This window comes from Sciurus carolinensis, chromosome 3 (assembly GCF_902686445.1).
Source record: "Sciurus carolinensis chromosome 3, mSciCar1.2, whole genome shotgun sequence".
NCBI classification, from domain to species: Eukaryota; Metazoa; Chordata; class Mammalia; order Rodentia; family Sciuridae; genus Sciurus; species Sciurus carolinensis.
In genome coordinates this window covers 148,670,164-148,681,567 of record NC_062215.1, presented here as the reverse complement: position 1 = coordinate 148,681,567, position 11,404 = coordinate 148,670,164, and the positions used below count along the sequence as shown (strand labels likewise).

Genomic DNA, 11,404 nt, shown 5'->3' with positions numbered 1-11,404 from the left:
GGAGGCGGGGCCTCCGAGCTGGGGGCGGGGCCGACAGGAAACTACAATTCCCAGCAGGTCGTGCGTTGGTGCTGTAGAGGCTGCTGGGAGAGCGGGTCTCCTTGGAGCTTCCCCTGTTGTGCGGGGGCTGTCATTGACCCGGCGTCACTGCAGAATCGAGGTCGCTGAGTGATGATGTGAAGTCGCCCGCCCGTCCCTGCCACGCCCGGGTGGTTACTGGCAGCCGCGGTAGCTTCGGCTGCTGCTTTCAGGCTGCCGCCTCTTTAGGGGCTTCTCCCTGAGGGAGCGCGAATGGAGGACGCCAGACGCCGGGCCATTCCAGTGAGTAACCTTCCCGCGCGCGACTCGAACTTGCCCTTGCCAACTTCGCCTGAAGGCGGAGGAGCCACCCCGCCCCGCGCCCCTTTGGTCCTCGGAGGTCACGCGCGGACACCCGGATCCGATGCTGGGTACTGGGAGAGCTGGGTGCATGCCGGTCCTCGCCCCGAGGTGGGAAGTGGACTGTTTCTCAAGTGTTGGTGCGAAGCGATGTAGCTCTGGCCTTGGGATTCACCCCAGCTGCTCTTCTGAGGATTGGCAGCCTCTTAACCTCCTCCAGACAGCATCCATCTGGAGCCCGGTCTTTTAGGACGAGTGGCTTTAGTGTCTGGCCGTTAAACTTTAAGCCTCGGGGACCATCTGTGATGTAAAGGGGAGGAGAAGATATTGGAAAGAGCTTTTTCTGTGTTGAGTTGGGCTTTTCTTTCCAATTGATTTGGAGCCAGACGCCACATTAAAAAGAAATGGTTAGCTATACTTTTAAGTGTGAATAATGGATATTGGCAGATGTCCTTTTTAGTACCGGCATAAAAATAATCTAAACAGTTAAAAACAATTCTGTGTCACAGTAGAGTTACATGCTCATACAGCTTTTACTTTACACCTACTGTTTCTTTGCTGGCAGAATAGTAACTTTTTCACTGGAAATTCATCAAGCTGGAATGGACCATGAGAATAACATGAAACAGACTCTTCCAGTTCTAGAACTTTCTCAGTGAATTTTTTCGTGACTTTCAAATCTTTGCTGTTGCATTGTAAGTCTGAGCTACAGTTATCTCCAAATAGCATGTTAATGGTGGTGACGTGACACTTAACAAATGGTGAGGGACATTTGGTGGAGAGGAAGGGCAGAGATGAAGACACTATCATAGCAACAGTTATTCCAGTTTTCTATTTTTAAAATTAAGTAATGTCCAACAAGTCTCAGACATTTAGCAGGCACATAGTATGTGAAAAACTGTTTTATAATCTTTCAGATATTGTTCATATGATGGAAGAGATAGGAAAGAACCAGTATCTGAGTACTTATAATCTGCCAGGCATGCCAGTTATGAGCTCTACATACATAGCTCACTTAATCACTTAATGAACCTGTTGCACTAATCAGGCTTAAATGCTTTGCTTATGTAACAAATAGAAATCTGCCTTGTTTCAAAGTTTCAGATCAGGTAATTTACCTACTTCAGAAATTACAGATCTTAAAAGATTGGCTAAAAAGGAGTTTGGGGTATTATTTTCTAATACTGGTTCCAACACATCTGGAATAAGCCCAGACTTCCTGCTTTAGTACTTTTGAACAAATTTTTCTCTTTACCTATAATTCCCATCCCTCCCATTAAGACCCCAAAAACCCATTCCAAATCTACTTCAGTCTATTTTTGTAAGAAACGATGGGCTTGGACTTTTATCACAAAGGTCCTTTCCAGTTCATAGGTTTTATGGTTGTACAGTTGAAATTATGAGCCAAGAAGTGTTATTCTCCACTGTGAATGATTAACATCTACTTTAATGTAATGATTAACATTACAAACAGTAGAAAAAAATTTATTTCAATGCCCAAATGTCATTTCAATGCCTCAAATATGTTAAATACCAACACAAAGAATGAATCAGATAATAATGTGTTCATTTTGAGCTCTTTTTTTTTTTAACATCATCAGCACTGACTCTTGAACCTCTTTAGTTTGTCCTATTTGGTTGGAAAGAAACCTGAGGCATTAAGGTAATAGTCATATTTAAATGACTTAGTCATGAAAGGAGCTAAATTATTCATGGTTCCAGTCATTTCTGTTCAGACCTAAAGTGGTTTTATATAATAATAGGAAATATTTGTAGATTTACTATGTGATATGTACTAAAAGTTTTACCTACTTTAACTTATCCTCATGGTAGCACCATGAAGTGTTTTCTCATAGATAAGCAACTAAAGCAAAGGGAATAGTAAACATACCCAAGGTAATTTTCTGAGTGGTAGAACTGGGTGTCAAACCAGACAAGATCAAATCTTTAACATTGGGTATCTATTACCAACCCAGTAATGGTACTTTTATTATAATTAAATCATTTTTCTGTGCAGCTACCTTTTTTGAACAGAAATTCAGCATTAAATGATTTGCCTAATGTCACAAAGTAAATGAACAGAGCCAGGATTTGAACCCATGCTTCCCTTACTTCACAGTCCGTGTTCTTTTCCTCTACTTCCTCTTAATCAAATCTTTATTAAATTCTTTCTGTGGTCCACTGTACAAATGCTAGTACATAGTCTTCGTTGTTAGGCATACAATCTGAAGAGGGAGACCCAATTATGATAGTGTGTTGAGCTGTGTACAGAGGTCCTCCAGAAGCACAAAGAGCACTGGAATCAACCAGAATGAGAGGACTTGGGCCAGTCCTGAGAAAACAAATTAAAATTAGCCTGGATAAAGAAAAGGGGTAAGGGTTTTTTGAGCTAAACTTTGTCTCCCCAAAATTCTCATGTTGAAGCTCTAACCCTCATAATCTCAGAATATGACTCTTTTGGGGTAGTGCTTTTGAAGTGGTTAAAATAAACTGAGGCCTTTAGGGTGGAATCTAATTCATTCTGACAGGTTGTCTTTATAAGAGATGGAAATTTGGACACAAAAAGTCATCAGAGATGCACCTGCACAGAGTAAAAAACTGTGTGAGGATTTGTCAAGAAGACCAAGGAGAGAGGCCTCAAGGGAGACCAAACCTGCCAACACACTAATCTTGGACTGTACCCTCCAGAACTGTGAGAAAATAAATTTCTGTTGTTTAAGCCTCTCAGTCTGTGGTATTTTGTTTTGATATCCCTGTCAAATGAACAAACAGCTATGTTCTAGGCAAAAAGAATGACATATAAAAAGCCTTTTAGTTGTGACCAGGTAATTTAGTTTTCATGGTGAGAAGTTTTGAGAGATAAAGTGGGAGACTAGGCTGGGCAGGTTAGGAAGATTTTGTTTGAGAACCTAAGGGGTTTAAACTTTGTACTAAGGGAGATGGAATGGAGGGATTTGTAGCAATGGAAAAACAAATTTGCATTTTAGAAACACTATTCTGAGCCTTGGGGAAGATAGTTTAAATAAAGGGGATAAGATTGGAGGCAGAGAAACCAAGTTAGTGGCTATTGCCATAGGAATCTAAACTAAAGATTTTCTTAGAATATTGAGATGTCAAACTAAAACAGAACCATTGTTGATATAAGGAAGACTATAAAATGCGTAGCTAACCCCTAAGGCCTATGTAAGAAGATTTAGGAAGAATTTGTGTATAGCCAATTATATCTAGACACTGGCTTATTTTGACCTTTTGCTTTCCTTATATGGGTCATAAAGCTTTATTACAACTATTACACAACAGAATATTCAGTATTTTTCTACTTTGAAGAATGATTTAATGTATTTAATAGACATTTATGGTGCTTACACCATCCAAGCCCAATCCTCTGACAGACTTATGAACTATCTACTGTTATCTCCATTTTATACATAAATGTATAGTAACATAGAGAGGTTATATAACTTGCCTAAGGTCACGTTAGTTAATGAACAGCAAAGATTCAAACTCAAGTGGTCTATCTTCTGAGTCTGTTCTTAGCCTTTTACTACTTGAGAGAGAAGCAGGGAGGAATACAAATACAAATTGAGTATGTATACTGCCAGGGATAGACAAATTTTATAAGAGGAGATGATAAAGAGATAATTTAGAAGTGTTTTAGAAAAAGTAGAGAGTGATGGGGAGGATTGCTTGCCTTGAGTTGGGCTTCTGGAAAGGCTTGGTGGAAAAAGTAGCATTTGAGCTGGTGTATGAAGAATGGTTAGAATTTGAATCTAACCAGGGTTAGAATTTGAATCTGTAGAATTTGGAGAGAACATCAGAGATAGAAGAAATTGCATGAACAAAATTATAGGATTGGGAACTTCCTGCTGTGCTTAGGGATTTAGTAAATGCAGTCCTTTGTTTTGACTGGACTATATTGTGTGGTTGGGGAAGGAAGTTGGAGAAACCAGTTTGGGGGTTAGGGAACAAAGCTCTGGAGAAGAGAACTTTCTAGTGTGCTATGCAAGGAAATTGCGATTTCAAGCCTGAATAACTGAAGTGTATGCCAGATGTGGTTATCTTTGAAGACAGAAAAATTCATTGAATCCCAGATCATTAGTTGACAAGTCCCATTTTCACTACCTCACAAATTTCTCTCTCTTACTGTTGTCATTCACCTGTTTTATGACTTTATTAAAGTAATCCCTATATAATGTGATAAAGTGTCCTAATTATTTTTCTGTCTCCATTCTCTCTATACCTAAAATTTATCACCTTTCTGCCAGTGGATTTATTTTCCTCAATGTCACTTTCCATTTAGAAACTTGTTTCCTACAGGATTAAGTACAGACTTCTTATGTTGAGCTAGTCAGATTTAGATCTCCAAATACCTTACCCACAATTCTTACCACTCAGATTGGTCTGTATACTGCCCTTGCTTTTGGGTCTGTTTTTGGAGACTGCGGGTGCTTTTTAAAAATTACTTTATCCTAATAGATACCCCATTTTCACCAAAATTTTTTCATTCTTAAGAAACTCATAAAAATTTTATGTCCTATGTGAAGCCAGAAAAGAGTTCTCCCTACAATACTATCTATAGAACTGTTAGGTTATAATACCTATTAAATATTTATTAACTAGTAGTGTTATCTTATTTTCTTAGGTTTCTTAGATCCTTAGATATTAGGTCTAATCTAGATCATGGAGATCATTAGTGCTTTCCCCATTAAATATTAAATTTCTTAAATCTTTAACCTTCTTTTGGTCAGAGGCAGTCATGTACTTCTGTTTATCTCTTTGTGTACTCTTTAGTTCAATTTATGTGGCATTTATTGAAAGCTGTTTAGTAAATAGCTAATTGACTAGTTTTTAATTGAGATTATTTTATTGGTTGTTTTTTTTTTTAGAACTGACTGCTTTGTATGGAATATTCTGATTTTATACCTAGCTTTACCACTGACTAATATAACCTTCAGGACATTCTGTTAACCCTATATTTATGCTAGAAAATGAGCATACAGTCTGCTAGCGGTATAGAGGTAAAACTAATTCCCTCTATAAACATCATTGAGATCTTTGAAGCTTATTTATATTTATCTGCCAGAGTTTGCCAAACTTGAGTTCTTACTCTTTAGAAAGCTTTTTGAAGTCACAAACGGTAAAGGAACAGTTAGGATAGGGCCTAATTTAAGAATGTTGCACTATTTTGTGTAACAGTGTAGTTGATGAATTACATGTGTTATTGGTGAAAGTATCCACCCACCAATTTAGTTATTAGTTCATTTCAATAATTATTTATTCAGTTGCTTGATCTCGTGCCATTGTATTTGCATTCTGATCAGGAAGGAGAAGGAAAGGGAGGAGATGGCACCTTCCCTTTTCTTTTAAGAGGACTTCCAGGAAATAAATTATAATGCTATGAAAGATACAAATAAGATGCTTTGTTATAGAACAAAGGTGGGCAGGGGAGACTACATTAGATCAGGTGAACTGGTAACTTCTCTCCAAGTATGACTTTTAAGTTGAGACTTGAAGGATTAAAAGTAGTTATCATACAAAGAACAAGCGGGAATAGTATTTTAGGTATGATAAATGACAGTTACAGAGGCCCATAGAAAGGAGAGAACAGAAGAAGGAGGTGAAAAGAAGTGACAAAAGGAAACTCAGTGACTTAGGATGACCCAGGAGGAGAGTGATGCAAGAAGGTGAGGGAAGAGGAACAGGCAGGGTCCAGGCTAGGCCAGACCTTATAAGACTGTGACTAGAGGTGTGACTTTTATTCTAGGTATCATGAGAACTTTTTTTTTTTTTTTAAAGAAGGAGTTTAGTTTTAAAAACATGATTCTTGCGGCCTTATAGAGAAGGAAGAGGAGCAAGAAATTTAAGCATAAAGTTCTGTTACAAGGTTGGTTTGTAAACTGAGAGAGATGGTTCCTTGAACTCGGATGCGGGTAGAAAAGGTGGAGAAGAGTGGGTAGATTTGAGGTGTACAATGGTAGTTGTACAAGATTTATTAATGGATTGGCTGTGGCAGGTGAGGAAGGGAGGAATCTAGCATTCAGTGATCCTAAATAACCTGTGGGAAATTTGAGTGGAGCTCAGGTAGCAGTCTGAAGAACCAGTTGGAGAGTTGTTAACCAAAGAGGCAGTGTAATCCATGGTGGTAGTTGGCTGACACAAAGGTAAATGAAAAAAAATTAAAAACAAATCCAATAGCAACAAGAACTAAAAATATAGTCACAATCAAAACTCTGGAAAGTATAAAATTTAAGGATCTAGAAGAGGGTGCTGGGGATCCAGTGAGGGATCTAAGAACAGGCGGGAAGATGTAGGTCCCAGGAGAGCCAAGGAAGGAAACTTGAAGTAGGGAGTCATCAATCAATACTGAACCAGAAATGGCTTAACAACTGGCAAAGTCTTGATAGATTGGTTGGCGGGGACTCTCAGTGGAGGAAAGGAGAGTGACTTCAGGAGAAATCAGGTTATGGGATGAAGTGTATGAATGAGAGATGGGGCAGAAAAAATAAAAACACTCTGGAGAAATTGTGCAAGTATCACCTCAGAGGGCAGTTGATAGAGGGCAAACCAAAGTCTTGGGAAAGGGAGACTTTTGTAACTTTTTCTGTTTTTAGTAAAGCGGAAGATTTTGAGCATGTTAATAAGCCAAGGAAGATGGTGAAGCTAGTAGAGGACAAGGATAGCCAGTGGAGCATGGTTTAGATAAGGCAGCAGTAGTGACTCATGTTTCATGATTTTTTAACTGGATATGAATATATACATGGTCAAAAAATTGCAAGGCATATGATGAAAAGTCAGTTTCTCCTTTCTGTCTTCTAGGCACCTACTTCCTCTTTTACAACCATTACTAGTTCATACCCCCATCAACTAGTGTGCAAGAGCATGATTGAGATTATGTTTACACTTAATGCTCAGTGTTTGAAGAGGAAGTTAGTTATACATTGTGTGAATTTATTGGAGGTATGAGAGAAGTGGAGAACAAATGGGAGGTCAGAGAAGAGTGAGAGAGATGTGATGTGGAACTGTATCAGAAGAAAAAGGGCATTTAAGAAAGTCATAGAGGGCATGCCTGTGGTGGGAGGCCTGTGGTTGGTGACTAAGTTTGCTGCAGCCTCTTTTCACATGGTTTTGTGATCCTTCAGGAGAATTTAACTGCTTCTTTATATTTAAAATTCAAGTGAACTTAGAAAATGGACTGCTTAAAAATTTATCTCTTCTATCAAGTAAATGCTGTTTGGAATCCAGGTGACAGAGCTCTGCTCTCTGCTCTTACTGGTTTCTGTCATAGGCATGTCATGTACAGTGCTGGGATTTTCAGGCCAGTGTTATAAATCAAAACAAAGGGAAGTTTGTTGGTTAAGAAAGAGCACTCTGTCTGGAGAAAGGAGGAGGAGGAGCCTGGAAACCAATACAATGTCTCTGAGATGGTGCTACTGTCCTAAACCATATAATTTAACAGCTTAAAAAAAAAATCTTTTCAACCCTTTTCATCTTTCTTAGTTAGTACTAGGACAAACCTCTGAATTTGCTTTTATTTTCTTTTTAGTCACAAAATTGAAAGACTACAAATGAGGCTTATTTTAGCAGTTGTGAATTTTGAAAAGAAGACATCGAATCATTTCTCATTTGATGCAGGGCTTATTTTAAATGCATTTGTAATCATCTGCAGATGCTTAGTAGAGAGCATAAAAACACTAATGAAAGCCAAATAAAGGTTCAGTTCTTTTAGCTATTATAAGAAAAGTGGTACTGTGTCATTACTATAAAAATGATAGATTACTCTAACACAACTCACAACTCTCTTTTTGCGCAGCGGGGTACCGGGGATTGAACTCAAGGACACTTGACCACCGAGCCAAGTTCCCACGCCTAATTTGTATTTTATTTAGAGACAGGTCTCACTGAGTTGCTTAGTGCCTCGCTTTTGCTGACGCTGGCTTTGAACTCACGCTAACACAATTCCTTTATGTAGAGTTTTTCATAAAGCAAATACAGTGTTTTCTTCAGAATGTTTAATCTTTGCTTGATTTTGCTTTTTGAGGTAATCATTTAGTTGGTGATGAACGAAAAATCTATTAGTAACAAGCTGTTCATTAATTTTCTCTAATTCAGTGTGTTGACATTTTAATCTGGACATTTAATGTATTACATGTATTGTAGTCTTTTAAATCTGTCAGTGGCTATTAGGTTTTGGACATATAAAAGATATCTTCCTTTAAGGAGCTCAGAGTGTAATGAGGGAGAAATGAAAAGGGAACACATTGTCCTCTGGGATAATCCAAGAAGAGGCTTCATTAAACACTGGTAAAGAACAAAATCACAATGAGAAATTTTAAGATTTCCTAAACCTTTTTTTCCATGTTTGTAATGCACTTTGTATTTCCATGTATCAACAGTGAAATTCTCACAAAAGAAGAGGAAGACCTGTACTTTTCTTGGGAGGTAGTAAAGAAAGAATAGAGTGTATTCAGAGCCAGCCTAAGAAAAAGAAAACAGGTGAGAAAAGCACTTGGCAACAGTGCCAAAGGAAGAAAAGAATGCCTGCTCAATCCCTGGTGCTGGAGGGATGAAAGACAGAGGTTCTTGGGAAACCAGCCAGGGGTAGAAAAACAGGTCCTGGGGTTCAGTCTCAAGCAGACACCTTATGGGTTCTTTGATAACCTGGTTATCTGGTTTCTCAGCCCAACATCAGGTTGGAAAGGGGAGAAGCACACTGGCAACACTGAAGTGTGATAGCTGATAGCCTCATAGGAAAAGGAAACAAAATTAGAGTTGGGCTTAAAATCTAAAAAAGAAAAAATAAGTTAATTAGGGGTCATTTAATATATAGAGAAAGAACTCTTTAAGATCTTATAATCCTGGAGGATATCACCATACATTATTACATACATTATAATAATGGCCTTGAGTCATCAAATTATTTTCACTCTTTTTTATATAAAGACATATTTTTCCTCCTATAGCAGTTTTTTTGACTTTTCCTCATTATCATGTCTTAACATTAGATGGAAAACATCTTACTGTCAATGTTTTTAAAATAAGAAGACTGTGGAAAGCCAAAAATATATGTATATGTTGAAGACTTGGGGGGTTTACCATAATGCTGTTAATTCCATCTCTAGGGTATGTTTGCAACTACAGTGTAAATGATGGGCTTTATTGGCATACCCCTGCACATACACATACCACTATTACTGAACCCCATGAGAGGCCTAATAGTTTTTAATAGATTGAACTAAGAAGTTCTTCAATTTTCAGATGCTCTTAAGTCTCATGTAGTTTACTTTTTGTCCTGTTATCGAGTGCAAGGATACAACTAAACCATAGCCTATTCATTCATTTAACATATTTATTGAATGCCTGTTGTTTACAAGATAGTATGATATAAGTAGACTTAATTTATTGGAATGATTTATTTTGATCTGTATTCCACTTATTACTCAAAACAAGTAACAATTTATAGTAATGATCTGTATTTTTGTTGTTGTTGTTGTTGTAGAATAACCCATTTAAAGGCAGAATTAAATTCAGATTTGGGGCTGTCTTATTAAAGAGGCAACTGTTGTATATAAAAACACAGATCACTTCTGTGTCATTGTAAATTTACTCAGCTTTAGGACCAGATAGCTCAATTTTAAGAGCAAATATAAACTACTTAACAGAGTTTATTTCCCTCTTTTTAATTTCTTCTTTCTTCAGTAATCAGTATGTGTTTTTTAAAAGTGGAATAGAGAAATAGGATTGTATTAGAATTATCTGAAGCTTTTTTCCAAACTACATGTACACTTTCTGTCCCCTACACTCCCAATGTTTTGTCAGGACACCTTACAGGTTAGAGGTCCCCAGCTTTAGAGAAACAGGTTTCATTCCTGGTGTTTAGGCAAGGTAATAAATCTTTAAGCCTTAATATCCTTGTCTATAAAATGGTGGCAATAACATCCACTTCATGGGGTGTTGTAAGAATTAAAGAGAATTATGGGCAAAAATCATTTAAGTGATACTAGGTACACAGTAAGTTTTCTATCAGTATTAACTGTTACTATTAGAAAAGACTAAAATTGGAACAGAAATGCAAATATATTCATCATTTTCATTTGAAACTCAAAGCTCTTATGCTCATATTATAAATTGTTTACCATTATAAGCTGATTTTAGAAAACTTCTGCAATATAGTTTCATTTGTATATTCTCCAGTAAAGTCATGAATTATCTAAAATGCTTTCAGTGTCAGAGAACTAGTTCCTGCTCATGAAAACTTTCATGGTGTAGTGTTATCTCCTCCTCAGTTGTGTAGGTCTAGAAACTGAAGTTTTCCCAGTGTACTCAAAGTTGAACAGGCCTGGAGATGTCACACTAAACAAACTCACGAACAAATGATAACTAAGCCAGAATATCTAATCTTAATATACAGTTTAAGTGTCAAATGAATTGTGTAGTTTGGCCCCCATAGAGTTAGTATATTTTTCTCATAGAAAAATCTGTGCTAGAAACCAAGTTACCAGAAGTTTAGAGCTGAAGGATACTGGAATTAAAGGAATAGCACAATGAGAGAATGGACAGAGCAAGCAGAGTAGCAATTTGCATTCCAAGAGCCATGCTAGCTGGAGTAAGAAAGCCAGGCTGAAGGACCAGGTCTGAAGCTCTTGAAGCAGGCAGGGACAGAGATAGCTTTAAACTAAGACCAGCACAGTAGCCTTGGAGAATAAATCCACAGAAATCAGTGACCACATGCAAAGCAGGGGTTGAGGAGAGGAAAGATGACTTAGATTTATTAACTTGTCAGTGAAGCAGGAAAAAAACTAATTTCATGGGAGAAGAAAAAGAAATTCAGTTTAGAATGTAAGGAATTTATGGTACCAATTATAAATTGATATTGAGATTTCCAGTTTAAAGTCTTGACATGCCAGTTGGAACTAAAGATACAACTTGAGGATTGACTATCATGCAGTTGGAAATTAAGGCCTTTGAAGTAGAAGGATTTCTGGGGAGAAAAACAAGAGGATTCATGAGAAAATCCTGAAGAACTGGT

At 37.5% G+C, this 11,404-nt stretch overlaps 1 protein-coding gene across 5 annotated transcripts in view; it reads left to right on the top strand.

Moving 5' to 3' along the window:
* Positions 1-85: 85 nt before the first annotated feature.
* Positions 86-11,404, top strand: part of Trak2 (trafficking kinesin protein 2) — a 58,168-nt gene continuing 46,849 nt past the window's right edge. For 2 of the 5 annotated variants that reach the window (XM_047543345.1, XM_047543350.1), the window contains exon 1: positions 86-321. The gene's annotated coding sequence lies outside the window, so the exon portion shown is untranslated. Of the gene's footprint in view, positions 322-943; positions 1,074-2,906; positions 3,071-8,789; positions 8,872-11,404 lie in introns of those variants that run through there. The other 3 variants (XM_047543346.1, XM_047543347.1, XM_047543349.1) reach the window with 3 other exon arrangements.